The sequence below is a fragment of the Pleurodeles waltl genome, chromosome 11, assembly GCF_031143425.1.
Source record: "Pleurodeles waltl isolate 20211129_DDA chromosome 11, aPleWal1.hap1.20221129, whole genome shotgun sequence".
Lineage (NCBI taxonomy): Eukaryota > Metazoa > Chordata > Amphibia > Caudata > Salamandridae > Pleurodeles > Pleurodeles waltl.
Genome location: NC_090450.1, coordinates 173,005,790 through 173,033,638, shown reverse-complemented (window position 1 = coordinate 173,033,638; position 27,849 = coordinate 173,005,790). Strand labels below are relative to the sequence as shown.

The 27,849-nt window shown below is 48.4% G+C and overlaps 1 protein-coding gene across 4 annotated transcripts in view; it reads left to right on the top strand.

The window, feature by feature from the left end:
• Nucleotides 1-27,849, top strand: part of RNF13 (ring finger protein 13) — a 292,449-nt gene that overhangs the window by 252,126 nt on the left and 12,474 nt on the right. The window lies entirely within an intron of this gene.

Here is a 27,849-nt window from a genome sequence, read left to right as displayed (position 1 = left end):
ATGAGCTCCCATGCTCCAACTGTCAACTTACATCCTGTCTCCTGTTGTATCTTTGTCAGAAGGTCTTCAATCAGTGAGGAGTCTGTGTACTTCTGAAGGTACCTATACCAGTTTTCCATCCCCAGCAGTTTTATTTTATACCATCATTTCATAATTGCCTCTGAAGAATAGCTCATCTCTTGCAAACTGCTATTTATCAAGCTTTTAATTTGGACACGACTGTGCCAGAGCTTCTCATGCTCAGTCCCTGCTGGTAGTTTTATGTCCTCCCAAATATCAAGCTGAGTGCCTAGATAGAAATTGCCCAATTATCAGTACCCTTTAAAAGATATAAAAAGATATATCACCAGTCCTAGCCCCTGACAGTCCTGCAGCATTACAGCATGTATGCTGTGAGTATCATGTCTCCCTCCTTAAATGTGACATAGGTGAACCCAGTGGCACTGGGAATTATTCTGACAACCAAATTTGTTTTGTCACCTGTGTGTGTAATTGTGGTGCTTTTAGCATGTCTTGTTGTAAATCTCTGAGTATGCGTGTATGTTCTGGTGTCAGGTGTTTGCTTGCAAAGTCTGGATGAATTAAATCAAAGTGGTTCTATGCATTGTGCATAGTTAAGAATGTATGTTCTGCCAAAATTAAAGAAACCCAGTAACAACTGTAGTTTCTTGATAGTATTTGGAAGTTGAAGTTGAGCACATTTTTCTAGAAAGTGCTGGGCTAGGCACTTACCCTCATCAGATAGTGTCCTATTTGTAGGTTACAAACTAAAACAAGCAATTTTTGTTTTCTGAAATTGAATTTATAGTCCTGGCCAGCGAATCCTAGAACAAATGTAACTGGACCTCCCTAGGCCATTAGCCATTAAATGTGCAGTAAGGAGGCCTCTCATATTTACTGCTATTGCTAGCCATTGAGGGTTCACCATATTACTAGTTTTAAGCGTTCTGAGATAAGGATACCAACTGGGGATCAATCCGTTTATGGTTCAAGCTCGAACAACCTACAGCTCTCGATAGATTCCACCAACCTAGCTGAGGAGGAAATCATCAGTACCACAGACGTATACAGTATTGAGGTGTCTTTAGCCTTCAGTGAGACCGAGAGGATCCCATTATTTTTGTGCCTGACCAAACGTTGGTGGCACCATGTTGCATAGGTTCTCATTAGGGTAATGAGACTACTGGATCTGGCGCTGTAGGATCGCCTGGGTTGTGGGTACTGAGTACAATTCCACACCAGGGGACACCTGTCGGCCCAATCCTGGAATTCCAGCTAACTAGCGGTGCCTCATCTCTAACTGAGGTGATTGTGGCAACCGGGCTCATGCCAAGATAGACTCCCCAGGGAATCGTGGTACATCAGATCTCATCCCTTTTTCTCAAGTGCCAAGATCTCTCTCAGGCAAAGACAATGGAGCAGACTATATTTCAATAAGCATTTATTAAAATATCTGCATCTTCGATAAAAGCATGTGCATAGCAATATCAATAGGAGCGGGCATGTGACGAAGTGTAAAACACAAAAACAGTCCTGCCATGCTGTTTAAACAGGGGAGTGGATCTGTAACCCCTCACCTGCGCTAAGTATGAGCACAGCATACTTAGCCTAATCTGCCCTTCGGGTTTCCACCTGGGAGAACATTATCCCTCCTACCTGAAGAAGAGGCCTAAAGTCTGAAAAGACACTGTCCCTATCTGAATCAAGGCTTGGTTGTCTAAGCAGGTAGCTGTAGTGAAGCTTGCAGCAATCAGCATGCAGCCATGGTCATCTGGCTGTAATCTCCCTCTGACTTGTCTGGGACAAAGGGGTATTTTTTATAATAAAACAGCAATCATTCTTAGGAATGGTCCCCAGGTAGGAGCATGTTTTTTTTCTGTTAATGGTGGAGACACAGCATACCACGTTTGTCGGCAACCCTGTCTGACTGTAGCCTTGGAGAAAGCACAAAGTGAACTACATGTCCTACTAAGAATGCAATGCTTTCCTGAGATAGAGAAAATAAAACAGCACCGCAAGTGTAGCTATTGCTAGAAAAATAAAGCAATGCTGAATAAAATTTAATTGGGTTGAAGTGAACAGCGGCAGGCCTAGACACCTAGCAGAAGCCTGTGCCAGGGCCCAATTGGCAGCGTAGGCTTCCTTTACTATGTCTGGAACTAGGACTGAAAAAGAAGACAAAATGACATCTTCCCCTTGTGGGAGCACGCAGACAATAATTTTCTGCCAGTAATATATCATAATTTTGTGTTAATCTTCTCCAGAGGATACATTTAATAGTACGCACTATGTCCCCCTCAATCTGAATATTTAGGCCCTCATTATGGCAGTCTCTAAGCGAGACAGCCAAAGCCACGGGCGCCAGAAGACCGCCAGTGCTGGCGGTCTTCCGCCTCCTATCTAATGGATACTGACTGATTATGGCCACACTCTGGACAGAAATCCGTGCTGGCAGACGGCGGTGCACTGGCGTTGCTACCACCTGCACCGCCCTGCCAGAAGGACGCCGCCAGCTGTATTAAGACCATAAATATGGCCTGGAGGTGTCCTGCTGGCGGGGTGCTGCTGGCTGTAGCAGTGCCCCTTCCAGTTCCCTGCCGGATGACCTCCTTGCGAACAAGGTAAGTCAGGGGTCCGACAAGGGAGGGGGGTTATTCTGTGTGGTGTCTCCCTTTGTGTATGAATGTGTGTGTGCTTCTGTTTATGTGACTCAGAGTATTGTGGTGGATGCGTGTGAGTGAATGCGTGTATGAATGTGGAAGTGAGTGCGTGTCTGCATGTCAGTGTGTATGTGTGTGAGTATGCGTTTTTGGATGTTTGTGTGCCTGAATACATATGAGTGAATGTGTGTATGGATGAGTGTGAGTGAATGCATGTATTGAAGAGTAAGGGAATGGGTGTATGCATGGTGCGTGTGGGTGTATGTGTGCTTGCATGCGGAGTGGAGGACGTCATGTAAATGGGGGCGCTGTGACTGTAGGGGGATAGGGTGGGAGTGCTGTGACTAGGGGGTGGAGGGGGTCAGGTGCTTGCCAGAGGGGGAGCCGTCTACTGGTGACAGGGAAGGAATTCACTGTCACCGGTAGCCCTACCGCCATTGTTTTTGTGGCGGTGCTACTGCCACGGAAACCATGGTGGTAGGCAGGATCATAATGCCGCCGGCGGTCTGCTGTGGACCTCCGGGTCGGAGAGATACATCTCTGGCCCGGCGGTTCATACCGCCATGGAGGAGCAAGTGGAGATGTGCCGGGTTTGCAGCGGCCAACCCGCCATGCTCAAAATGTATCGGTATACACCACCAGCCTGTTGGCTGTGATACCGCCACATTAACACTAGCGGTCAAAATACGGGTGGGGTCTTAATGAGGGCCTTAATCATTATGCCCTATCAGGTGGGGCGACGTGCCTGTCCGCTGTTTCGACTTCAAGAAAATCTTTAGTCTGTGTCACATCCAGAAGATCTATAAGACTCTGCAGACAGCACAACAGAGGTCATGATATGTCACCAGAGTCACTGCCGAGAGTCACTGCCCACTTCCTGGTTTTCAACAACATTCTCAATACGAGTGTCATCTTTGACTGAAATTGCTGCCACCTTTTTTCTTTCTAAATTGGGGCTTTTGCTGCTGAAGTTTCTCTTCCTCCTTTTGTGAAAGTCTCTGAGGAGCGTTTTGAGTCCTTTTTCGAGTTCACGTAGTCGCTTTGTTGTTCTGACCACCCTCCTCTTTCACTCTGTTTATCCTGTCTGTCCTGGAAGAGACGAGATTGGCGGCTGTCAGTATATTGATATCTATCTTGTGTTTTTAAAGTTTCTCCATTTCTACGGTTGTATCTTTTTTCTGAGGTCTTCGGTGGTGTAGATTCTCCTCCTTGCATTCTTCAATCTTTATCTTGTGCTTGCTTAGTACTCTGTTTTTGAGGTTTAGTTGGTCTGGCCCCCAGAGTATCCCAACCTATACTAGTATAGGTCTTTTGAGGGAACCATTCCAAATGACAAGCACATTGTGAGAATTGATTGTTTATCTTGGGGTTCCAATATGGTAAAAGACTGCTTCTAACTGGTTTGTTTTTTGTGCAACCCAGACAGAATCTTCTGCTCAGTGGGCACTTTTCCCATTATTAAATGGACAGTTTGTGGCTTTAACCCAGTATTGGCCAATTGATTTATAGCTGGAGCAGCCCTCGCTGGGGTGGTGTGCATTACAAATTGTATTAAGCATCTATATATTGCTCTAGCTCATTGTATAATGTGTGTACTTCAGCTGTTGGTAGAGCTTGCACAATGGGGTGATGATGTACATGTGGACAATGTTGGTCCGTTATTGCTTAAAGGACCTGACCTAACAGGTTGTATTACATGTGGAAGGGCGCCATTAAACCAATCTTGGTGTTCATGATAATTTAAAGGTATTTCTAAATATTGTTATGCTCTGTATTGTAGTGGTACATTTGCTTTTCTGTTTCTATGAAATGTATTTGCGTCTGCGTTTATTTGTGGGAAGGTGACCTATGAGTAAAATATTTCTGTTCTGTAAGCGTCTTGAGCTTCAACTACGAATGTGACATCCCCATCCTAATTTGTTAATTCATTAGCTAAAAGAAACTGTCTGACTGGTTGTCTGCAGTTCTCTCGGATATTGACTGGTTGTGCCATATTAAAGAATAGGTATCCGAGTCGAGCACACCAACCAGGGCAATCCTTTAACCCCTTCGCTGCCAGGCCTTTTCCCCCTCCTGTGCCGAGCCTTTTTTTGGCTATTTGGAGCAGTTCGCGCTTAGGCCCTCATAACTTTTTGTTCACATAAGCTACCCATGCCAAATTTGCGTCCTTTTTTTCCAACATCCTAGGGATTCTAGAGGTACCCAGACTTTGTGGGTTCCCCAGAAGGAGGCCAAGAAATTAGCCAAAAAACAGTGAAAATTTCATTTTTTTTAAAAAATTTGGAAAAATGGGCTGCAGAAGAAGGCTTGTGGTTTTTTCCCTGAAAAGGGCATCAACAAAGGGTTTGCGGTGATAAAATCACCAGCTTCCCAGCTTTCAGGAACAGGCAGACTTGAATCAGAAAACCCAATTTTTCAACCCAATTTTGGCATTTTACTGGGACATACCCCATTTTTACGATTTTTTGTGCTTTCAGCCTCCTTCCAGTCAGTGACAGAAATGGGCATGAAACCAACGCTGGATCCCATAAACCGCAACATTTCTGAAAAGTAGACAAAATTCTGAATTCAGCAAGGGGTAATTTGTGTAGATCCTACAAGGGTTTCCTACAGAAAATAGCAACTGAAAAAGAAAAATATTGAAATTGAGGTGAAAAAAACATCAATTTTTCTCTAAGTTTTACTCTGTAACTTTTTCCTGCAATGTCAGATTTTCGAAAGCAATATACCGTTACGTCTGCTGGACTCTTCTGGTTGCGGGGATATATAGGGCTTGTAGGTTCATCAAGAACTCTAGGTACCCAGAGCCAATAAATGACCTGCACCCTGCAGTGGGTTTTCATTCTATGCCGGGTATACAGCAATTCATTTGCTGAAATATAAAGAGTAAAAAATAGCTATCAAGAAAACCTTTGTATTTCCAAAATGGGCACAAGATAAGGTGTTGAGAAGCAGTGGTTATTTGCACATCTCTGAATTCCGGGCTGCCCATACTAGCATGTGAATTACCGGGCATTTCTCAAATAGACGTCTTTTTTACACACTGTCTTACATTTGGAAGGGAAAAATGTAGAGAAAGACAAGGGGCAATAACACTTGTTTTGCTATTCTATGTTCCCCCAAGTCTCCCGATAAAAATGATACCTCACTTGTGTGGGTAGGCCTAGCGCCCGCGACAGGAAACGCACCAAAGCGCAACGTGGACACATCACAGAAAACAGACCTGTTTTTAGCAAAGTGCCTACCTGTAGATTTTGGCCTCTAGCTCAGCCGCCACCTAGGGAAACCTACCAAACCTGTGCATTTCTGAAAACTAGAGACCTAGGGGAATCCAAGATGGGGTGATTTGTGTGGCTCGGACCAGGTTCTGTTACCCAGAATCCTTTGCAAACCTCAAAATTTGGCTAAAAAAACACATGTTCCTCACATTTCTGTGGCAGAAAGTTCTGGAATCTGAGAGGAGCCACAAATTTCCTTCCACCCAGCGTTCCCCCACGTCTCCCGATAAAAATGATACCTCACTTGTGTGGGTAGGCCTAGCGCCCGCGACAGGAAACACCCCAAAGCGCAATGTGGACACATCACAGAAAACAGACCTGTTTTTAGCAAAGTGCCTACCTGTAGATTTTGGCCTCTAGCTCAGCCGCCACCTAGGGAAACCTACCAAACCTGTGCATTTCTGAAAACTAGAGACCTAGGGGAATCCAAGATGGGGTGATTTGTGTGGCTCGGACCAGGTTCTGTTACCCAGAATCCTTTGCAAAGCTCAAAAATTTGCTAAAAAAACACATGTTCCTCACATTTCTGTGGCAGAAAGTGCTGGAATCTGAGAGGAGCCACAAATGTCCTTCCACCCAGCGTTCCCCCACGTCTCCCGATAAAAATGATACCTCACATGTGTGGGTAGGCCTAGCGCCCGCGACAGGAAACGCCCCAAAGCGCAACGTGGACACATCACAGAAAACAGACCTGTTTTTAGCAAAGTGCCTACCTGTAGATTTTGGCCTCTAGCTCAGCCGCCACCTAGGGAAACCTACCAAACCTGTGCATTTCTGAAAACTAGAGACCTAGGGGAATCCAAGATGGGGTGATTTGTGTGGCTCGGACCAGGTTCTGTTACCCAGAATCCTTTGCAAAGCTCAAAAATTGGCTAAAAAAACACATGTTCCTCACATTTCTGTGGCAGAAAGTTCTGGAATCTGAGAGGAGCCACAAATTTCCTTCCACCCAGCGTTCCCCCACGTCTCCCGATAAAAATGATACCTCACTTGTGTGGGTAGGCCTAGCGCCCGCGACAGGAAACGCCCCAAAGCGCAACGTGGACACATCACAGAAAACAGACCTGTTTTTAGCAAAGTGCCTACCTGTAGATTTTGGCCTCTAGCTCAGCCGCCACCTAGGGAAACCTACCAAACCTGTGCATTTCTGAAAACTAGAGACCTAGGGGAATCCAAGGAGGGGTGACTGGCGGGGCTCGGACCAGGTTCTGTTACCCAGAATCCTTTGCAAACCTCATATTTTGGCTAAAAAAACGCATTTTCCTCACATTTGAGTGACAGAAAGTTCTGGAATCTGAGAGGAGCCACAAATTTCCTTCCACCCAGCGTTCCCCCAAGTCTCCCGATAAAAATGATACCTCACTTGCGTGGGTAGGCCTAGCGCCCGCGACAGGAAACGCCCCAAAGCGCAACGTGGACACCACCAAAATTTTGGAAGAAAACAGAGGTGTTTTTTGCGAAGTGACTACCTGCAGATTTTGGCCTCTAGCTCAGCCGGCACCTAGGGAAACCTACCAAACCTGTACATTTCTGAAAACTAGAGACCTAGGGGAATCCAAGGAGGGGTGACTGGCGGGGCTCGGACCAGGTTCTGTTACCCAGAATCCTTAGCAAAGCTCAAAAATTGGCTAAAAAAACACATGTTCCTCACATTTCTGTGGCAGAAAGTTCTGGAATCTGAGAGGAGCCACAAATTTCCTTCCACCCAGCGTTCCCCCACGTCTCCCGATAAAAATGATACCTCACTTGTGTGGGTAGGCCTAGCGCCCGCGACAGGAAACGCCCCAAAGCGCAACGTGGACACATCACAGAAAACAGACCTGTTTTTAGCAAAGTGCCTACCTGTAGATTTTGGCCTCTAGCTCAGCCGCCACCTAGGGAAACCTACCAAACCTGTGCATTTCTGAAAACTAGAGACCTAGGGGAATCCAAGGAGGGGTGACTGGCGGGGCTCGGACCAGGTTCTGTTACCCAGAATCCTTTGCAAAGCTCAAAAATTGGCTAAAAAAACACATGTTCCTCACATTTCTGTGGCAGAAAGTTCTGGAATCTGGGAGGAGCCACAAATTTCCTTCCACCCAGCGTTCCCCCAAGTCTCCCGATAAAAATGATACCTCACTTGCGTGGGTAGGCCTAGCGCCCGCGACAGGAAACGCCCCAAAGCGCAACGTGGACACCACCAAAATTTTGGAAGAAAACAGACCTGTTTTTAGCGAAGTGCCTACCTGTAGATTTTGGCCTGTAGCTCAGCCGCCACCTAGGGAAACCTACAAAACCTGTGCATTTCTGAAAACTAGAGACCTAGGGGAATCCAAGGAGGGGTGACTGGCGGGGCTCGGACCAGGTTCTGTTACCCAGAATCCTTTGCAAAGCTCAAAAATTGGCTAAAAAAACACATGTTCCTCACATTTCTGTGGCAGAAAGTTCTGGAATCTGAGAGGAGCCACAAATTTCCTTCCACCCAGCGTTCCCCCACGTCTCCCGATAAAAATGATACCTCACTTGTGTGGGTAGGCCTAGCGCCCGCGACAGGAAACGCCCCAAAGCGCAACGTGGACACATCACAGAAAACAGACCTGTTTTTAGCAAAGTGCCTACCTGTAGATTTTGGCCTGTAGCTCAGCCGCCACCTAGGGAAACCTACCAAACCTGTGCATTTCTGAAAACTAGAGACCTAGGGGAATCCAAGGAGGGGTGACTGGCGGGGCTCAGACCAGGTTCTGTTACCCAGAATCCTTTGCAAAGCTCAAAAATTGGCTAAAAAAACACATGTTCCTCACATTTCTGTGGCAGAAAGTTCTGGAATCTGGGAGGAGCCACAAATTTCCTTCCACCCAGCGTTCCCCCAAGTCTCCCGATAAAAATGATACCTCACTTGCGTGGGTAGGCCTAGCGCCCGCGACAGGAAACGCCCCAAAGCGCAACGTGGACACCACCAAAATTTTGGAAGAAAACAGACCTGTTTTTAGCGAAGTGCCTACCTGTAGATTTTGGCCTGTAGCTCAGCCGCCACCTAGGGAAACCTACCAAACCTGTGCATTTCTGAAAACTAGAGACCTAGGGGAATCCAAGGAGGGGTGACTGGCGGGGCTCGGACCAGGTTCTGTTACCCAGAATCCTTTGCAAAGCTCAAAAATTGGCTAAAAAAACACATGTTCCTCACATTTCTGTGGCAGAAAGTTCTGGAATCTGAGAGGAGCCACAAATTTCCTTCCACCCAGCGTTCCCCCACGTCTCCCGATAAAAATGATACCTCACTTGTGTGGGTAGGCCTAGCGCCCGCGACAGGAAACGCCCCAAAGCGCAACGTGGACACATCACAGAAAACAGACCTGTTTTTAGCAAAGTGCCTACCTGTAGATTTTGGCCTGTAGCTCAGCCGCCACCTAGGGAAACCTACCAAACCTGTGCATTTCTGAAAACTAGAGACCTAGGGGAATCCAAGGAGGGGTGACTGGCGGGGCTCGGACCAGGTTCTGTTACCCAGAATCCTTTGCAAAGCTCAAAAATTGGCTAAAAAAACACATGTTCCTCACATTTCTGTGGCAGAAAGTTCTGGAATCTGGGAGGAGCCACAAATTTCCTTCCACCCAGCGTTCCCCCAAGTCTCCCGATAAAAATGATACCTCACTTGCGTGGGTAGGCCTAGCGCCCGCGACAGGAAACGCCCCAAAGCGCAACGTGGACACCACCAAAATTTTGGAAGAAAACAGACCTGTTTTTAGCGAAGTGCCTACCTGTAGATTTTGGCCTGTAGCTCAGCCGCCACCTAGGGAAACCTACCAAACCTGTGCATTTCTGAAAACTAGAGACCTAGGGGAATCCAAGGAGGGGTGACTGGCGGGGCTCGGACCAGGTTCTGTTACCCAGAATCCTTTGCAAAGCTCAAAAATTGGCTAAAAAAACACATGTTCCTCACATTTCTGTGGCAGAAAGTTCTGGAATCTGAGAGGAGCCACAAATTTCCTTCCACCCAGCGTTCCCCCACGTCTCCCGATAAAAATGATACCTCACTTGTGTGGGTAGGCCTAGCGCCCGCGACAGGAAACGCCCCAAAGCGCAACGTGGACACATCACAGAAAACAGACCTGTTTTTAGCAAAGTGCCTACCTGTAGATTTTGGCCTGTAGCTCAGCCGCCACCTAGGGAAACCTACCAAACCTGTGCATTTCTGAAAACTAGAGACCTAGGGGAATCCAAGGAGGGGTGACTGGCGGGGCTCGGACCAGGTTCTGTTACCCAGAATCCTTTGCAAAGCTCAAAAATTGGCTAAAAAAACACATGTTCCTCACATTTCTGTGGCAGAAAGTTCTGGAATCTGGGAGGAGCCACAAATTTCCTTCCACCCAGCGTTCCCCCAAGTCTCCCGATAAAAATGATACCTCACTTGCGTGGGTAGGCCTAGCGCCCGCGACAGGAAACGCCCCAAAGCGCAACGTGGACACCACCAAAATTTTGGAAGAAAACAGACCTGTTTTTAGCGAAGTGCCTACCTGTAGATTTTGGCCTGTAGCTCAGCCGCCACCTAGGGAAACCTACCAAACCTGTGCATTTCTGAAAACTAGAGACCTAGGGGAATCCAAGGAGGGGTGACTGGCGGGGCTCGGACCAGGTTCTGTTACCCAGAATCCTTTGCAAAGCTCAAAAATTGGCTAAAAAAACACATGTTCCTCACATTTCTGTGGCAGAAAGTTCTGGAATCTGAGAGGAGCCACAAATTTCCTTCCACCCAGCGTTCCCCCACGTCTCCCGATAAAAATGATACCTCACTTGTGTGGGTAGGCCTAGCGCCCGCGACAGGAAACGCCCCAAAGCGCAACGTGGACACATCACAGAAAACAGACCTGTTTTTAGCAAAGTGCCTACCTGTAGATTTTGGCCTGTAGCTCAGCCGCCACCTAGGGAAACCTACCAAACCTGTGCATTTCTGAAAACTAGAGACCTAGGGGAATCCAAGGAGGGGTGACTGGCGGGGCTCGGACCAGGTTCTGTTACCCAGAATCCTTTGCAAAGCTCAAAAATTGGCTAAAAAAACACATGTTCCTCACATTTCTGTGGCAGAAAGTTCTGGAATCTGGGAGGAGCCACAAATTTCCTTCCACCCAGCGTTCCCCCAAGTCTCCCGATAAAAATGATACCTCACTTGCGTGGGTAGGCCTAGCGCCCGCGACAGGAAACGCCCCAAAGCGCAACGTGGACACCACCAAAATTTTGGAAGAAAACAGACCTGTTTTTTGCGACGTGCCTACCTGTAGATTTTGGCCTGTAGCTCAGCCGCCACCTAGGGAAACCTACCAAACCTGTGCATTTCTGAAAACTAGAGACCTAGGGGAATCCAAGGAGGGGTGACTGGCGGGGCTCGGACCAGGTTCTGTTACCCAGAATCCTTTGCAAAGCTCAAAAATTGGCTAAAAAAACACATGTTCCTCACATTTCTGTGGCAGAAAGTTCTGGAATCTGAGAGGAGCCACAAATTTGATTCCACCCAGCGTTCCCCCACGTCTCCTGATAAAAATGATACCTCACTTGTGTGGGTAGGCCTAGCGCCCGCGACAGGAAACGCCCCAAAGCGCAACGTGGACACATCACATTTTTTCATTGAAAACAGTGCCTACCTGTAGTTTTTGGCCTGTAGCTCAGCCAGCACCTAGGGAAACCTACCAAACCTGTGCATTTCTGAAAACTAGAGACCTAGGGGAATCCAAGATGGGGTGACTTGAGGGGCTCTGACCAGGTTCTGTTACCCAGAATCCTTTCCAAACCTCAAATATTGGCTAAAAAAACGCATTTTTCACACATTTCGGTGACAGAAAGTTCTGGAATCTGAGTGGAGCCACAAATTTCCTTCCACCCAGCGTTCCCCCAAGTCTCCCGATAAAAATGATACCTCAGTTGTGTGGGTGGGCCAGGTGCCTCCAACAGAATAAGGCCCAAAACTTGTAGAGATACAGGGGATAGTACTGCGAGTTTATAAGGACATATTCTTTTATACATCTTTAGACTGACTCTGCTTTGGGGACCCACATACGTGAGGTGTCATTTTATTTGGGAGACTGAGGGGAACACTGGGGAGTAGGAATTTTGTGCTGGAGTGGTGATCGTACGAAGAAAAGTCAGGAAAATATGTTTTTTTTAAGCACATTTTGAGGTTTACAGAGGAGTCTGGGTAAGAAAATGTTGGGGGATCCACACAAGCCACTCCTCCCTAGACTCCTTGGGGTGTCTAGTTTTAAAAAATGTCTGGGTTTGGTAGGTTTCCCTAGATGAAGGCCGCACACAGGACCAAAAACATAGGTGCCCTCTCCCCCCCCAAACACAGGTAGTTTTGTAATATATCGTTTTGATGTGCCCACATACGTCCGTGATGTGCCAAACACTAAAATTTTGAAAAGAAACACACTTAGGTTATGTGAAAAAGACCCCTCACCCACCAACCAAGTTGGTGGCATGCTTCATCATCGGGGTCCCACCTGAGGCACCTAGCGTGTCATAGGTGTGCTGCGACGCCTGATTACAGCGGAGCAGGTTTGGTCATTTTTACCACACATACTGGTTGGATTTGGCACGAGGGTGAGTGATGGTTCAGTGGATCAAATTTTACTAACAAGAGCTTTCACAAAAATGAAAAGCACTGTTAGTAACTGAAAGGCAAAAAACTGAACCAATGACTCACAGCTCGTGAGCTGTAAAGCCGCGACAAGGCACCAACCGCTTTACAGTCCATTCACACAACTTTCATACATGACACACACAAGGCCATTCACACCGCCAGCCACGGGCCCAGCACATTACAACACTCACATCGACAGACAGCGCCACTCAAGGGCCCATCACTTACATACGCCCACATGCCTGATACAACAATCACACCAGCTGATGGGAGTGTGTGGACTGGTGTTTGGCTTGCAGTGTGTTGCAGTAGCCAACATCAAGTCAATATGTACAGTCTCAGCCAAGCCCCACTCCACACACAATGGCATCATATTTTTTTTTTTTTTAACAGAGGAACCCCTAACTAAGTAGAAAGAATTACAAAACAACAAACACAAAAGCTCTAACTAACAACATGACAGAAATGCTAACCATGAAACTAAACACATGAAAATACAAAACAGACATGAGTTTACACTCATGGTTGTTCCCAGAAATTCTTCTGGGTGTGGTAATTCTTAAAACAAGCACCGACACACAGCCCAGGCTTTGAAGGACAATCTGGGCAGTACATTTGAGACTCCCTCCGGATACCTCTTCGAAAACACACTCTACATTTCTTAGCTGGAAAGTCTTTTTTGGGTGTGGGAGGAATGTGCTCAGCAAAGTGGCGATCTTTCAATCTAGCCACATCCTCCACCACTGCTTCTCTAGGAACTCTGGCCTGTTCCACCACAATAAGGCTCTCTATCACTGACTCCTGAAATTTCACAAATGTCATCTTTGAGTCTGGAGACCTATCCCTAAACACAATAAAAGCATTGAAGGTTGCTAAGTGGAAGAGGTGAAGTGCTAACTTCTTATACCAAACATAAGACTTACGAATAGCAGTATAAGGTTCCAACCTCTGGTCAACTCTATCTACACCTCCCATGTGCTTATTATAATCTAAAATGCACACAGGTTTGCGCACTTCAGCAACCTGGCCCCAAACAGTCACAGGGGAAGTACTCTCATCATGGATGGTACTTAGCATGTAGACATCCCTCTTGTCTGAAAATTTCAAAGCTAGCAGCTCCTCGTTCCGCAAGGCACAGCACTGTCCCCTCTCAAGTTTTTTACAGACAAGCTCCCTTGGATAGCCTTTCCGGTTAGAACGGATTGTGCCACAAGCAACTGTGTCCACTCTAAACAATTCCTTGAACAACTGCACACCAGTGTAGAAGTTATCTACATACAAATGGTGACCTTTGTTGAACAGTCGTCTACCAAGATCCCACACTATTTTCTCAGTAACTCCAAAAGTGGGAGGACAACCAGGGGGGTCAATATTGGAATCCCTACCAGTGTACACACGGAAACTATACACATATCCTGTCCTACTTTCAGACAGCATATACAATTTAATTCCATATCGTGCCCTTTTGCTAGGAATGTACTGCCTAAAAACCAAACGACCCTTGAAGAGGACCAAAGACTCGTCCACACTTATCTCTTTGCCTGGAACATAGACCTCCGAAAACCGATCTACAAAATGATCAAGGACAGGCCTAATCTTAAAAAGACGGTCAGAATCTGGGTGATCTCGTGGCAAGGCTAATGCATTGTCAACAAAATGCAGCATCCTAAGAAGAAGCAAATACCGATTACGACTCATGGTAGCGGGAAATATAGCTGTTGCCATCAAGGGACTAGTAGACCAATAAGAAGCCAGTGACGGCTTCCTTATCAACCCCATCAAAAAAGTCAAACCCAAAAACTTTTTTAGCTCCTCCAAATTTGTGGGAATCCACTGGGCAGCTCTAGAGTGTGGCCTAAGTCTAGCAGCGTTGTCCCTCAAATGCTGCTCCGCATACAAATTAGTCTGCTCAACAATCTCTTCCAAAAACACATCATCCATGAATAACTCAAAGAAATTGATAGGCATAAAGTTCTCTGTATTGGCGTTACACCCCGGGAGACCAGTAAAGGCAGGCAACTCTGGCTGCTCCATGTTTGGGGCAACCCAGACATCAGGTCTTCTAACGGGAAACCTTTCAGCCCCAGGTTGCTGCACTATTGGCACATCAATGTCCTCCTCTAAAACAGAACCTTCATCTGCACTGAGTGTGGCTTCATCATCAGAAGATTCCCCTCCAACAGAAACATCACTGCCAGAATCTCTGACTTCCTCCTCTGCCTCAGATGCAGAGTCCGTCTCATAGTCATGATCAGACTGTGACTCAAAAAGCATACCAACCACCTGCTGAGCGGTCATCCTGCGGCTAGCCATGATCTCTCCTGCTAAAATTAACTGGACAAATTCACCACCAACAACCAGCACTGTGTAAGACAAGTAACAAAGTGTAGCTTTGTTAGTAAGAGTTACAAACTCAAAAACTATACCGCTCACTTGCCTGAAAAAGCTTGATTCACCAGCAACTACACAGCAATCACCAATGATATCCCACTAAAAAGAAAGAAAGAAAGGCAAATTAGAAATAAGACACAACAAATATCATTGTGCACAAACCTAAGGACAATTTCACACACAATCCTGCATTTAGTACACCCCCTACAAACATGTCATTCATGCATGGCAACAATACTCCTTTGGAGTAAATTGTTTTTACTTACCTAAAACATGCAACTGTGCAAACTGCAGGTCAACCACCGCCAAAACCGCAAGGAGCCACAGCAAATAAAGCAAAAGCTTTGAACTAGAACAAAAAGGAGGAAATTTTTTTTTATCACAAATGCAAAGACTTCTTCAGTTGACAAACACCCCACCATCAAACATTTTAGAAATTGGTGCCTAAGTGGATTCTGTCATAGGGGCAGATGGGCCTACTAAAAAAATAGGCCTGTCTGCCCCAAGGAAGCCAGAAAATACCTTTAGTACTGTGTCCCCATGGAGAGCGACCCTTGCCAAAGGGGACAGCCCTCAAACAAAAAAAAACAAAAAAAACACACACAACACTATCCCTGGTGCCTAAGTGGCTTCTGCCCCCTTGGGGGCAGGTGGGCCTAAGAAAATAGGCCCATCTGCCCCCAGGGGGTGTAGAAATGGCCAACAGGTCAATGCCCCCCTTGGGGGGGCGCCCCGTGACCAAGGGGACGCCCCCCCACAAAAATAAACACATAAAAAAAAATCCCTGGCGTTCTAGTGGTTTCTGCCCCCCTTGGGGGCAGATCAGCCTAAAAATAATAGGCTGATCTGTCTCCAAGGGGTGCAGAAATGGCCTGGGTACATGTGCCCCCAAAGTGGGGGGCGACCCTTGCCCAAGCCCCCCCCCATCCACTAACACACACACACACACACACTATCCCTGGTGTCTACGTGGCTTCTGCCCCCCTTGGGGGCAGGTGGGTCTAGAAAAATAGGCCCATCTGCCCCCAGGGGGGGCAGAAATGGCCAACAGGTCAATGCCCCCCTTGGGGGGGCGCCCCGTGCCCGAGGGGACGCCCCCCCACAAAAATAAACACATAAAAAAAAATCCCTGGCGTTCTAGTGGTTTCTGCCCCCCTTGGGGGCAGATCAGCCTAAAAATAATAGGCTGATCTGTCTCCAAGGGGTGCAGAAATGGCCTGGGTACATGTGCCCCCAAAGTGGGGGGCGACCCTTGCCCAAACCCCCCCCCATCCACTAACACACACACACACACACACTATCCCTGGTGTCTACGTGGCTTCTGCCCCCCTTGGGGGCAGGTGGGTCTAGAAAAATAGGCCCATCTGCCCCCAGGGGGGGCAGAAATGGCCAACAGGTCAATGCCCCCCTTGGGGGGGCGCCCCGTGCCCGAGGGGACGCCCCCCCACAAAAATAAACACATAAAAAAAAATCCCTGGCGTTCTAGTGGTTTCTGCCCCCCTTGGGGGCAGATCAGCCTAAAAATAATAGGCTGATCTGTCTCCAAGGGGTGCAGAAATGGCCTGGGTACATGTGCCCCCAAAGTGGGGGGCGACCCTTGCCCAAGCCCCCCCCCATCCACTAACACACACACACACTATCCCTGGTGTCTACGTGGCTTCTGCCCCCCTTGGGGGCAGGTGGGTCTAGAAAAATAGGCCCATCTGCCCCCAGGGGGGGCAGAAATGGCCAACAGGTCAATGCCCCCCTTGGGGGGGCGCCCCGTGCCCGAGGGGACGCCCCCCCACAAAAATAAACACATAAAAAAAAATCCCTGGCGTTCTAGTGGTTTCTGCCCCCCTTGGGGGCAGATCAGCCTAAAAATAATAGGCTGATCTGTCTCCAAGGGGTGCAGAAATGGCCTGGGTACATGTGCCCCCAAAGTGGGGGGCGACCCTTGCCCAAGCCCCCCCCCATCCACTAACACACACACACACACACACTATCCCTGGTGTCTACGTGGCTTCTGCCCCCCTTGGGGGCAGGTGGGTCTAGAAAAATAGGCCCATCTGCCCCCAGGGGGGGCAGAAATGGCCAACAGGTCAATGCCCCCCTTGGGGGGGCGCCCCGTGCCCAAGGGGACGCCCCCCCACAAAAATAAAACCATAAAAAAAAAACCCTGGCGTTCTAGTGGTTTCTGCCCCCCTTGGGGGCAGATCAGCCTAAAAATAATAGGCTGATCTGTCTCCAAGGGGTGCAGAAATGGCCTGGGTACATGTGCCCCCAAAGTGGGGGGCGACCCTTGCCCAAGCCCCCCCCCATCCACTAACACACACACACACACACACTATCCCTGGTGTCAACGTGGCTTCTGCCCCCCTTGGGGGCAGGTGGGTCTAGAAAAATAGGCCCATCTGCCCCCAGGGGGGGCAGAACTGGCCAACAGGTCAATGCCCCCCTTGGGGGGGCGCCCCGTGCCCGAGCGGACGCCCCCCCACAAAAATAAACACATAAAAAAAAATCCCTGGCGTTCTAGTGGTTTCTGCCCCCCTTGGGGGCAGATCAGCCTAAAAATAATAGGCTGATCTGTCTCCAAGGGGTGCAGAAATGGCCTGGGTACATGTGCCCCCAAAGTGGGGGGCGACCCTTGCCCAAGCCCCCCCCCATCCACTAACACACACACACACACACACTATCCCTGGTGTCTACGTGGCTTCTGCCCCCCTTGGGGGCAGGTGGGTCTAGAAAAATAGGCCCATCTGCCCCCAGGGGGGGCAGAAATGGCCAACAGGTCAATGCCCCCCTTGGGGGGGCGCCCCGTGCCCAAGGGGACGCCCCCCCACAAAAATAAACACATAAAAAAAAAACCCTGGCGTTCTAGTGGTTTCTGCCCCCCTTGGGGGCAGATCAGCCTAAAAATAATAGGCTGATCTGTCTCCAAGGGGTGCAGAAATGGCCTGGGTACATGTGCCCCCAAAGTGGGGGGCGACCCTTGCCCAAGCCCCCCCCCCATCCACTAACACACACACACACACACACTATCCCTGGTGTCTACGTGGCTTCTGCCCCCCTTGGGGGCAGGTGGGTCTAGAAAAATAGGCCCATCTGCCCCCAGGGGGGGCAGAAATGGCCAACAGGTCAATGCCCCCCTTGGGGGGGCGCCCCGTGCCCAAGGGGACACCCCCCCCACAAAAATAAACACATAAAAAAAAATCCCTGGCGTTCTAGTGGTTTCTGCCCCCCTTGGGGGCAGATCAGCCTAAAAATAATAGGCTGATCTGTCTCCAAGGGGTGCAGAAATGGCCTGGGTACATGTGCCCCCAAAGTGGGGGGCGACCCTTGCCCAAGCCCCCCCCCATCCACTAACACACACACACACTATCCCTGGTGTCTACGTGGCTTCTGCCCCCCTTGGGGGCAGGTGGGTCTAGAAAAATAGGCCCATCTGCCCCCAGGGGGGGCAGAAATGGCCAACAGGTCAATGCCCCCCTTGGGGGGGCGCCCCGTGCCCATGGGGACGCCCCCCCACAAAAATAAACACATAAAAAAACATCCCTGGCGTTCTAGTGGTTTCTGCCCCCCTTGGGGCAGATCAACCTAAAAATAATAGGCTGATCTGCCCTCAAGGGGGGCAGAAATGGCCCTAAAAGACATGCCCCCCAAAGGGGAGCGACCCTTGCCCAAGGGGGCGCCCCCCCATCCACTACACACACAATCCCTGGTGCCTAAGTGGCTTCTGCCCCCCTTGGGGGCAGATGGACCTAAAAAAAATAGGCCGATCTGCCCCCAAGGGGGGCAGAAATGGCCAACAGTTCTCTGCCCCCTTGGGGGGGGCGCCCCTTGCCCAAGGGGGCACCCCCTCCCAACATACCTGCACAGAAAATATAATTCCCTGGTGATCCAGTGGTTTCTGCCCCCCTTGGGGGCAGATCCGCCTAAAAAGTAGGCCAATCTGCCCCCAAGGGGGGCAGAAATGGCCGTAACTAATTGCCCCCACAAGGGGAGCGACCCTTGCCCAAGGGGCCGCTCCCCGCCAGCAAAAAACACGAGCAAACAACAACAAAAAAAAATCCCTGGTGTCTAGTGGGCATTCCTGCTGCCCGATCGCAATGCGATCGGGCAGCAGGAATGCTCAAAGAGACACCGGGGGAAAGGAAAAGCCTTTCCTTTCCCCCGGTGCCTCTTTAGCCCAAACCCCCCACCCACCGGGAAGAGGAACTCACCTCTTTCCTCGTCGCCGCACAGGAAGCAAATGGCTTCCTGTGCGGCGAAATCCCCATAATGAAGTCAGCGCGCGATCGCGCGCTGACGTCATTATGGGGGGGTGGGGGGGTCGGGGGTGGAAGGGGAAGGGCTTCCCCTTCCATCCCTGACTTTGGGGGGGTGGGGGGAAGCACACAGAGGGAGCGAGAGCGCTCCCTCTGGGCTGTGTGCCGAGGACGTAGTGGTTACGTCCTCGGCACAGCAGCACTGTGCCGCGGGACGTAACCACTACGTCCGCGGCACAGAAGGGGTTAAAGGGTCGAGCTTGAACAACCTACAGCCTAGATAGGTGCTCCCTATTCAACTGAGGAAGATTTTCCCTAAGACCATGGCATCTCTGTATATCGGTACTTAGGGTACCTTTAGCATGTGTGAGACAGATAATCAAGGGACCTGTATAATTAGTCCCTTACCAACATTGGCCGCTCCATGTTGTACGACTCGTTATTGGAACAAAACTGCTGGATTTGGGGTGGCAGCACCACCATTGGTGGGTAACTAGCAGCACCTCACCCAAACATAGAAAGCAAAGGTGATTAAATGTATGAACTGCAATTGCGCCACTTTGTAACCCCTTGCGCCTCATTATGCCTGCGCCATTTTTTGCGGCATTTTTAACGCCTGCTCAGAGCAGGCATTAAAAGTGGGCACACCATTTGTTACAATGGGCTCCTATGTTCTGTTCAAGGTTAACGCTAAAATTTTGGTGCTAACCCTGAAAAGTACATCAATAGAATCAAAAATGTTGACGCCCTGCCCCCTACCCTGCGCCATAATTTATATATGGCACACACATGGTGGCGGTAGAGGGGGGGAAGAACACAAGAAGAGTGGACCTGCACTGGTTGCAGCACCGCTTTTCTTAAATCTGCTCCTTAGTGTATGAGGAGCACCCACCCCCATTACCTGGAAGATAGGAGTCTGACCGCCGTCTCCTTGGCTGGTTGTAGAGTCAGGGCTGAGGTCAGCAGTGAAATGGCACGCAGCATGGTTAGATTTCCTTGTCGGATTGACTGCATGTATTGAAGAGTAAGGGAATGGGTGTATGCATGGTGCTGGCAGTGAAACGGGTCATCCTTCACCAGTACGGGTCATAGCATGTTCTGAGTTTTTAAAACATACTAGGAATGCAACACACTTTTAACCCCTACGGTGCCCTGGACGAGGTGATCTTGTCCAGGACACCGGTTCCCAGGTGCCTTGGACGAGATCACCTCGTCCTGCACCCGGGAACTGTCCACCACCCCCCCCCCCCCCCCCCCCACCCTCACTAGACACCATGGATTTTCATTTTTTTTTATTAAACGGACATAAGGGAGCGACCCCTTGGGCAAGGGTCGCTCTTGGGGGGGGGGGGGGGGCATTTTTTTTTTTTTTTTTTTTTGGGAGGTGGGGAGCGACCCATTAGGCAAGGGTTGCTCCCCTGGGGGGCAAATTGTATTTTGACCATTTCTGCCCCCCTTGTGGGCAGATTGGACGATTTCAGGTCAGTCTGCCCCCAAGGGGGCAGAAACCACTAGGCACCAGGGATTTATTTTTTTGGGGCCAATGTCACGCAGGGGGAGCGACCCCGTAGGCAAGGGTCGCTCCTGGGGGGGCAGGGGGGGTGGGACAAATTTATTTTAGGCCATTTTTGCCCTCCCCTCCCCTGGGCAGGCTGAGCTAGAGGCCAAAATGCACAGGTAGGCACTTTACAAAAAACACCTCCGTTTCCTGTGAAAAAATGTGATGTGTCTACGTTGTGTTTTGGGCCATTTCCTTTCGTGGGCGCTAGGCCTACCCACACAAGTGAGGAATCATTTTTATCGGGAGACTAGGGGGAACATAGAATAGCAAAACAAGTGTTATTGCCCCTTGTCTTTCCCTACATTTTTTCCTTCCAAATATAAGAGAGTGTGTAAAAAAGATGTCTATCTGAGAAATAGCCTGTAATTCACATGCTAGTATGGTCACCCCGGAATTCAGAGATGTGCAAATAACCACTGCTCCTCAACACCTTATCTTGTGCCCATTTTATAATACAAAGGTTTTCTTGATAGCTATTTTTCACTCTTTATATTTCAGCAAATGAATTGCTGTATACCCGGTATAGAATGAAAACGCACTGCAGGGTGCAGCTCATTTATTGGCTCTGGGTACCTAAGGTTCTTGATGAACCTACAAGCCCTATATATCCCGGCAACCAGAAGAGTCCAGCAGACGTAACGGTATATTGCTTTCAAAAATCTGACATTGCAGGAAAAAGTTACAGAACAAAACGTAGAGACAAATTGCTGTTATTTTACCTCAATTTCAATATATCTTTCTTTTTCAGTTGTTATTTTCTGTAGGAAACCCTTGTAGGATTTACACAAATGACCCCTTGCTGAATTCAGAATTTTGTCTACTTTTCAGAAATGTTTAAGTTTCTGGGATCCAGTATTGGTTTCATGCCCATGCCTGTCACTCACTGGAAGGAGGCTGAAAGCACAAAAAATCGTAAAAATGGGGTATGTCCCAGTAAAATGCCACATTTGTGTTGAAAAATGGGGTTTTCTGATTCAAGTCTGCCTGTTCCTGGAAGCTGGTGATTTTAGCACCGCAAACCCTTTGTTGATGCCATTTTCAGGGAAAGAAACACAAGCCGCCTTCTGCAGCCACTTTTTCCCATTTTTAAAAAAAAATGAAATTTTCTCTGTATTTTGGCTAATTTCCTGGCCTCCTTCAGGGGAACCCACAAAGTCTGGGTACCTCCAGAATCCCTAGGATGTTGGAAAAAAAGGACGCAAATTTGGCTTGGCTAGCTTATGTGGACAAAAAGTTATGAGGGCCTAAGTGCAAACTGCCCCAAATAGCCAAAAAAAGGCCTGGCGCAGGAGGGGAAAAAGGCCTGGCAGCGAGGTGTTTAAAGAAAGAGGTGTCACCCGGAGATGTTAACAAATTGGGACACATAATCCAGCTAACCTCTGACTCCCTACATATTTTAATATGTAAAAGGCATTTGAACAGTCTAATTTAACCTACTTCAACCACAATACAATTGTGACCTCCTAACCTCAAGCCCAAGTATCATTGGACTTGGTAGCCATCTGTATATGTTGTCTGTTAAGGTGGCTTTACACAAGGGCTTTCTTGTCAGTTTTCGCTGCCTCCCAAGCTACACAATTAGCTGGATCCAACTAATGACAGTGCTGTGTAAATTACTTATAATTATCAGCAACCAAGAGGGCTAGGTCTTGTTCATGCTCCCCTCAAAACTATGCTCCACTGTGTAAATCTTCCCAACAAATCTTTGACTGTCAGTCATGATCTGGTGGGCTTCCTGAATGACGGGACAGATGAATTCAGCTTGCCAAATCCAAGTAGCATCTACCTTTACTAGATCAGTTTGCTGCAGGTAGGAACACTCAGTGTCTGGCCTTTCTGTCCTCCTCGAGAATCTGAAAGACTTGCTAGGCCTTCAGTGGGACTCCTTGCTCTGCCACTCATTCTACAGAGGGTCAGAAAGGGACAGGCCCAGTTCATGTTGATAGCCCCAAACTGAACTCAGAGAGTCTCGTACCCCGACCTTCTGGATCAAGCATCTGCTCTCCTCTTTGACTACTTTTGCCAGAGGATCCTCTATGCCAACAGGAAGGCAAAATTCGGCACCTAAGCCTCCACAATCTATACCTTCTTGCAACGTGATTGGACAAAGCCAACTGAATGACTTTGACCTTCCACCGGAGTTAGTAATGTCATTTTGGCTGCTCGAAGTCCGTCTGCCAAGTAGATTTACTCTGGCTGCTGGTCTATGTTTGTTACCTGTTGTGAAGACAGACGGGTAGATCTTAATCAAGCCAAGCTTCCTGTGTTCTAAGGCTTAGCTGTAGCCCTTTTGGGCCTTTCTTTATATACCTAATCATCACTCCTTATTAAAGTCATCTATTGTGATGCATTTCTTAAAAGGGCTTTCAATTGTTGTTCTGTTGTTCCCCCAGGCTAATTTTAGAGGGACTTTAATTTGGCCATTACTTTATTGATGTGTGTGTGCACTGTTTGAGCCAATCCGCTCTTGCTTATTTAGACGTCTTAACCCTTGAGACATTTTTTCTCATTACCACCTCTTCTGAAGTTCATGTCAGTAAATGCAGGAAATATTTGTTCAGCTGCAGTACTACACGATTTCTTCAAAGTCGATCCTTTGAATTGTGACACCTTTTCTTCTGAAAGTAGTATCACCTATTCACATGAAACAGCTCATCAAGATCCACCGTCTGCCACATCCCTCGAAGAGGAGTGGCTGCAGTGCTTGATAGGGCTTGGTATGCATTCAACTATTTGTCAGATTCACTTTTGCTAAGTAAAGAAAAGCAGTCCTCAAACAGATCTGATCAAGGTGGATTATCCCTTGCATTAAACTGTGCTTCACCAAAAACGAGCCTCTGCAGGTATTTTGAACCCATTGCCCAAAGGCAACGGCTGTGATTATGGCGCCGACATAAAGGCCTTGTGGTATTGCACATCTACCAAGCACCTACGTAGGAATTTGTCTATACCTTCAACAGTTGTTACTGTATCTACTCTCAGGACCGAATGAAGGGTTAGTTTGCCTGCTTGGTCCTGCAGAACTTATTAAAGCCCACTCCTCAGACTACCCACTGCCTCTGGTACCGCTTCAGCAGTATAGAATTTGAAACCAGGTAGTAACTGTCCAGGGTATTTCTGCAAATAGCACATAAGTAGCAAATAGCATAAGAATGTGCATCATTCGAAGTAAAGCAAAGACTTCTTACATGAAAGAAAAATTAGCATTGGCGTTTTTAGGCACTAAGATAATCTAAAACCATTGTAAATTTTACAAAATATTCCTCAGTTACAGGGTGAAAACACTCTTAAGTATTATTTGAAACCAAAAATGTCACACAACCACATCGTTTGGGTCAGGCCTTTCTATGTAAAATATGAACCAAAATGGAGCCATACGTAATGCACAGGTGGAAGGACATGAGACATTCCCCTAATCCATTTTAAAACCAGTATGCCGGGTCTGAAGAGCAAGTTACTTACCTTCGGTAACGCTTTTTCTGGTGGATACACTAGCTACCTGTGGATTCCTCACCTAATTAATTCTCCCCATGCGTAGCATTCGACGGAAACTTCTCTCCAGCTCTCCACGTCTGTGAGGACGTCACAATTGCCCGACTCCACGCGGCTCCGCATGACGTCATTGTGGCAATAAGAGGCCCTCGCCGGCGTGCTGATGTCAGTTTACGCCATTTTTTACATGCCTTTGAGACGAATAGATAAACATTGATAATCCAAACACTTCATAACTGTATCCAATAAACCTTTATGGAAAAAGTAATCGCCAATAATAGAAACAATACCAATGCACATTCTTAAAAGTTCTATACTATTATGAACAAAAACTAGAACTTGCAAATAAACAGAAATGCAACTATATATATAAATATATAAACAAATATACATAAATAAAATATATAAATGCACAACCAAGGAGATCTCGGTATGACCAGACAGACAATGGGGAGGCGGGAGGGACCGTGAGGAATCCACAGTTAGCTAGTGTATCCACCAGAAAAAGCGTTACCGAAGGTAGTAACTTGCTCTTCTGATGGATACAACTACCTGTGGATTCCTCACCTAATGAATAGAATCCCAAAGCAGTACCACCTCGGAGGAGGGTGTCCGTCTGGTCACACCAAGCACTCCTGCAGCACAGACCGCGCAAAATGGCCATCCCTCCTCACCTCCGAGTCCAGGCAATAATGCTTTACAAAGGTGTGGAGGGAAGACCAAGTCGCGGCCTTACAAATGTCTGCCACTGGAACACCTCTGGCCAGGGCCGATGAGGTCGACTTGGCCCTGGTGGAATGGGCTCTGATCCCCTCAGGAGGATCCTTCTTCGCCAATGAATAACATTTCTTAATACAAAGAACGACCCACCTGGATAGCGTTAGTTTGTGGACGGCCTTCCCCTTCCTCTTCCCCACGTATCCAATAAAGAGTTGGTCATCCAAGCGGAACTCTCTCGTCCTGTCAATGTAAAAACTGAGAGCCCTTCTGGGGTCCAGACGATGGAGTCTTTCCTCCTCCTTAGATGGTTGCGGAGGAGGGTAGAATGTCGAGAGAGTGATGGATTGTCCCAAGTGAAACTGAGACAATATTTTGGGGAGGAAAGCTGCCCTAGTCCTCAAAACCACTTTGTCTTTATGAAAGGTTGTAAAAGGTGGATGAACAGAAAGCGCCTGAAGCTCACTCACAAGTCTAGCCGACGTGATGGCTGTTGGAAACACAGTTTTTAAAAACAAATACCTCAAAGGGCAAGAATGAAGTGGCTCAAATGGAGAGCCCATCAAAATAGTTAACACCAGATTGAAGTCTCACTGGGGCATGATAAATGGAGTGGGAGGAAACCTATTGGTAAGCCCCTTCAAAAACCTTAACACTAAAGGGGATTTGAACAGAGAGGGTTGATCAGGAAGACATAAGAAGGCCGGAAGGGCTGAAAGATAGCCTTTGACAGTGGCCACAGTGCAGCCTCGCCGCGCTAACGACAAAGCAAACAGCAATATATCTGACAGATAGGCATTGAAGGGATTCATTTGTTGCTCTCGACACTAATGAATGAATTTAGCCAACCGCCCTCATAGACCGATTTGGTGGAGTGTCGCCTGGCCGATAAAATAACGTCCACCACCTCCGGCGGGAGAGAAAAAGCACTCAGGTTGCCCCGTTCAATCTCCAGGCATGAAGGTGCAGGCTCTGGAGGTGGGGGTTTAGAGACTGCGACTGCGAGAGGAGGTCTGCCCTGAGAGGGAGACGGAGCGGAGAGCACAGCGAGAGTTGGAGTAGGTCTGCGTACCACACCCTTCGTGGCCGATCTGGAGCTATTAGAATGACTTGGGCCCCGGTCTTGGCGAATCTTCCTCAGAACCCGAGGAATCAAGGGTATGGGGGGAAACGCGTAAAGCAACTGGCCGCACCAGGACATTTGAAACGCGTCCCACAACGCTCCTTGCATCAGATACTGAAGGCTGCAGAACGACGGGCAGTGCGCGTTCTCCCGAGTGGCAAAAAGGTCTATCCGGGAAAAAACCCACATCAGAAAGATGTAAAGAACCAGATTGGAATGAAGATGCCACTCGAGATCGTCTGAGAAGAGCCGACTGAGACTGTCCGCATGCACGTTTGAACCCCGGCCAGATGGTTTGCTCTTACACAAAGCTGATGGTCCCGAGCCCAGGACCAGAGCCGTAGAGCCTCTCTGCAAAGAAGGTACGACCCCACTCCTCCCTGCTTGTTGATGTACCACATCGCGGTCGTGTTGTCTGTTAGAACTTGAACTGACTGACCGCGAAGGGAAGGGAGGAAGGCCTTGAGGGCCAAACGAATCGCCCGCAGTTCCAGCAGATTGATATGAAACATCTGCTCCACTGGAGACCAACGACCCTTGATCTCCAGGTCCCCCAGATGAGCTCTCCACCTCAAAGTGGAGGCATCCGTTATTACTGTGGTCACCGGAGGAGGCAGTGAAAACGGCTTTCCTTGAGACAGGTTGCCGCCCGCAGCCCACCATTGAAGATCTGCAGCAGTGTCTCTGGAGATCTTTATCAACTCCTCGAGATCCCCTTTCTGTTGCAACCACTGCCTGTGGAGGCACCACTCAAGAGCCCTCATGTGCCAGTGTGCATAAGTGACCAACAGAATGCAAGAAGCAAATAAACCGAGCAAACGAAGGACCTTGAGGACTGGAACAACCACTCCTTCTTGAAACATTGAAATCAACGCCTGAATATCCTGGATCCGCTGTGGCGGAGGAAAGGCCCGATTCAATGTAGTGTCCAGTACTGCCCCTATGAACAGGAGGCGTTGAGAGGGCTCTAGGTGAGACTTGGGCATATTTATTGAAAAGCCCAGACTGAACAGCACTTGGGTTGCCAGCTGCAGATGATGCAACACAAGCCCCGGAGACTTGGCTTTGATCAACCAATCGTCCAGGTAAGGGAATACCGCTATCCCTTTTCTTCTGAGGTCTGCTGCAACAACCGCCATCACCTTCGTGAAGACCCGAGGTGCGGAAGTAAGACCAAAAGGAAGGACCGCAAACTGGTAGTGTTGCGACCCCACCACAAACCGGAGATACTTCCTGTGAGACTTGAGAATAGGAATATTGAAATAAGCATTCTGCAAGTCGACAACACCATCCAATCCTCCTTGTTCAAAGCCATAAGTACCTGTGCTAGAGTCAGCATTTTGAATTTCTCCTGCTTGAGGAACCAATTCAAAATCCTCAGGTCCAAGATAGGCCTCAGACTACCATCCCTTTTGGGGATCAGAAAGTACCTTGAATAACATCCCTGACCCCTCTCCTGCTCGGGAACCAACTCCACTGCACCTTTCAACAGTAGGGGCAGAACCTCCTGTTCTAGCAACAGGAGATGATCTTCTGAACAAAAGGAAGGAGGAATCTCCCGAAAGGGAAGGGCATAGCCTTTTCTCACCATGCTGATGACCCAGGAATCGGATGTTATGGATTCCCACATGGGAAGGAAAAGAGATAGCCTCCCCCCCTACCGGAGAGGCATGGGACGCAATGGCGAGAGGACTAGGGCTGCTTTCCTTGTTGCATCCCTCCTGAGAAAGAGCAAGAGGAAGGGTGCTGCTGCTGGGTGGCCCCTCTAGT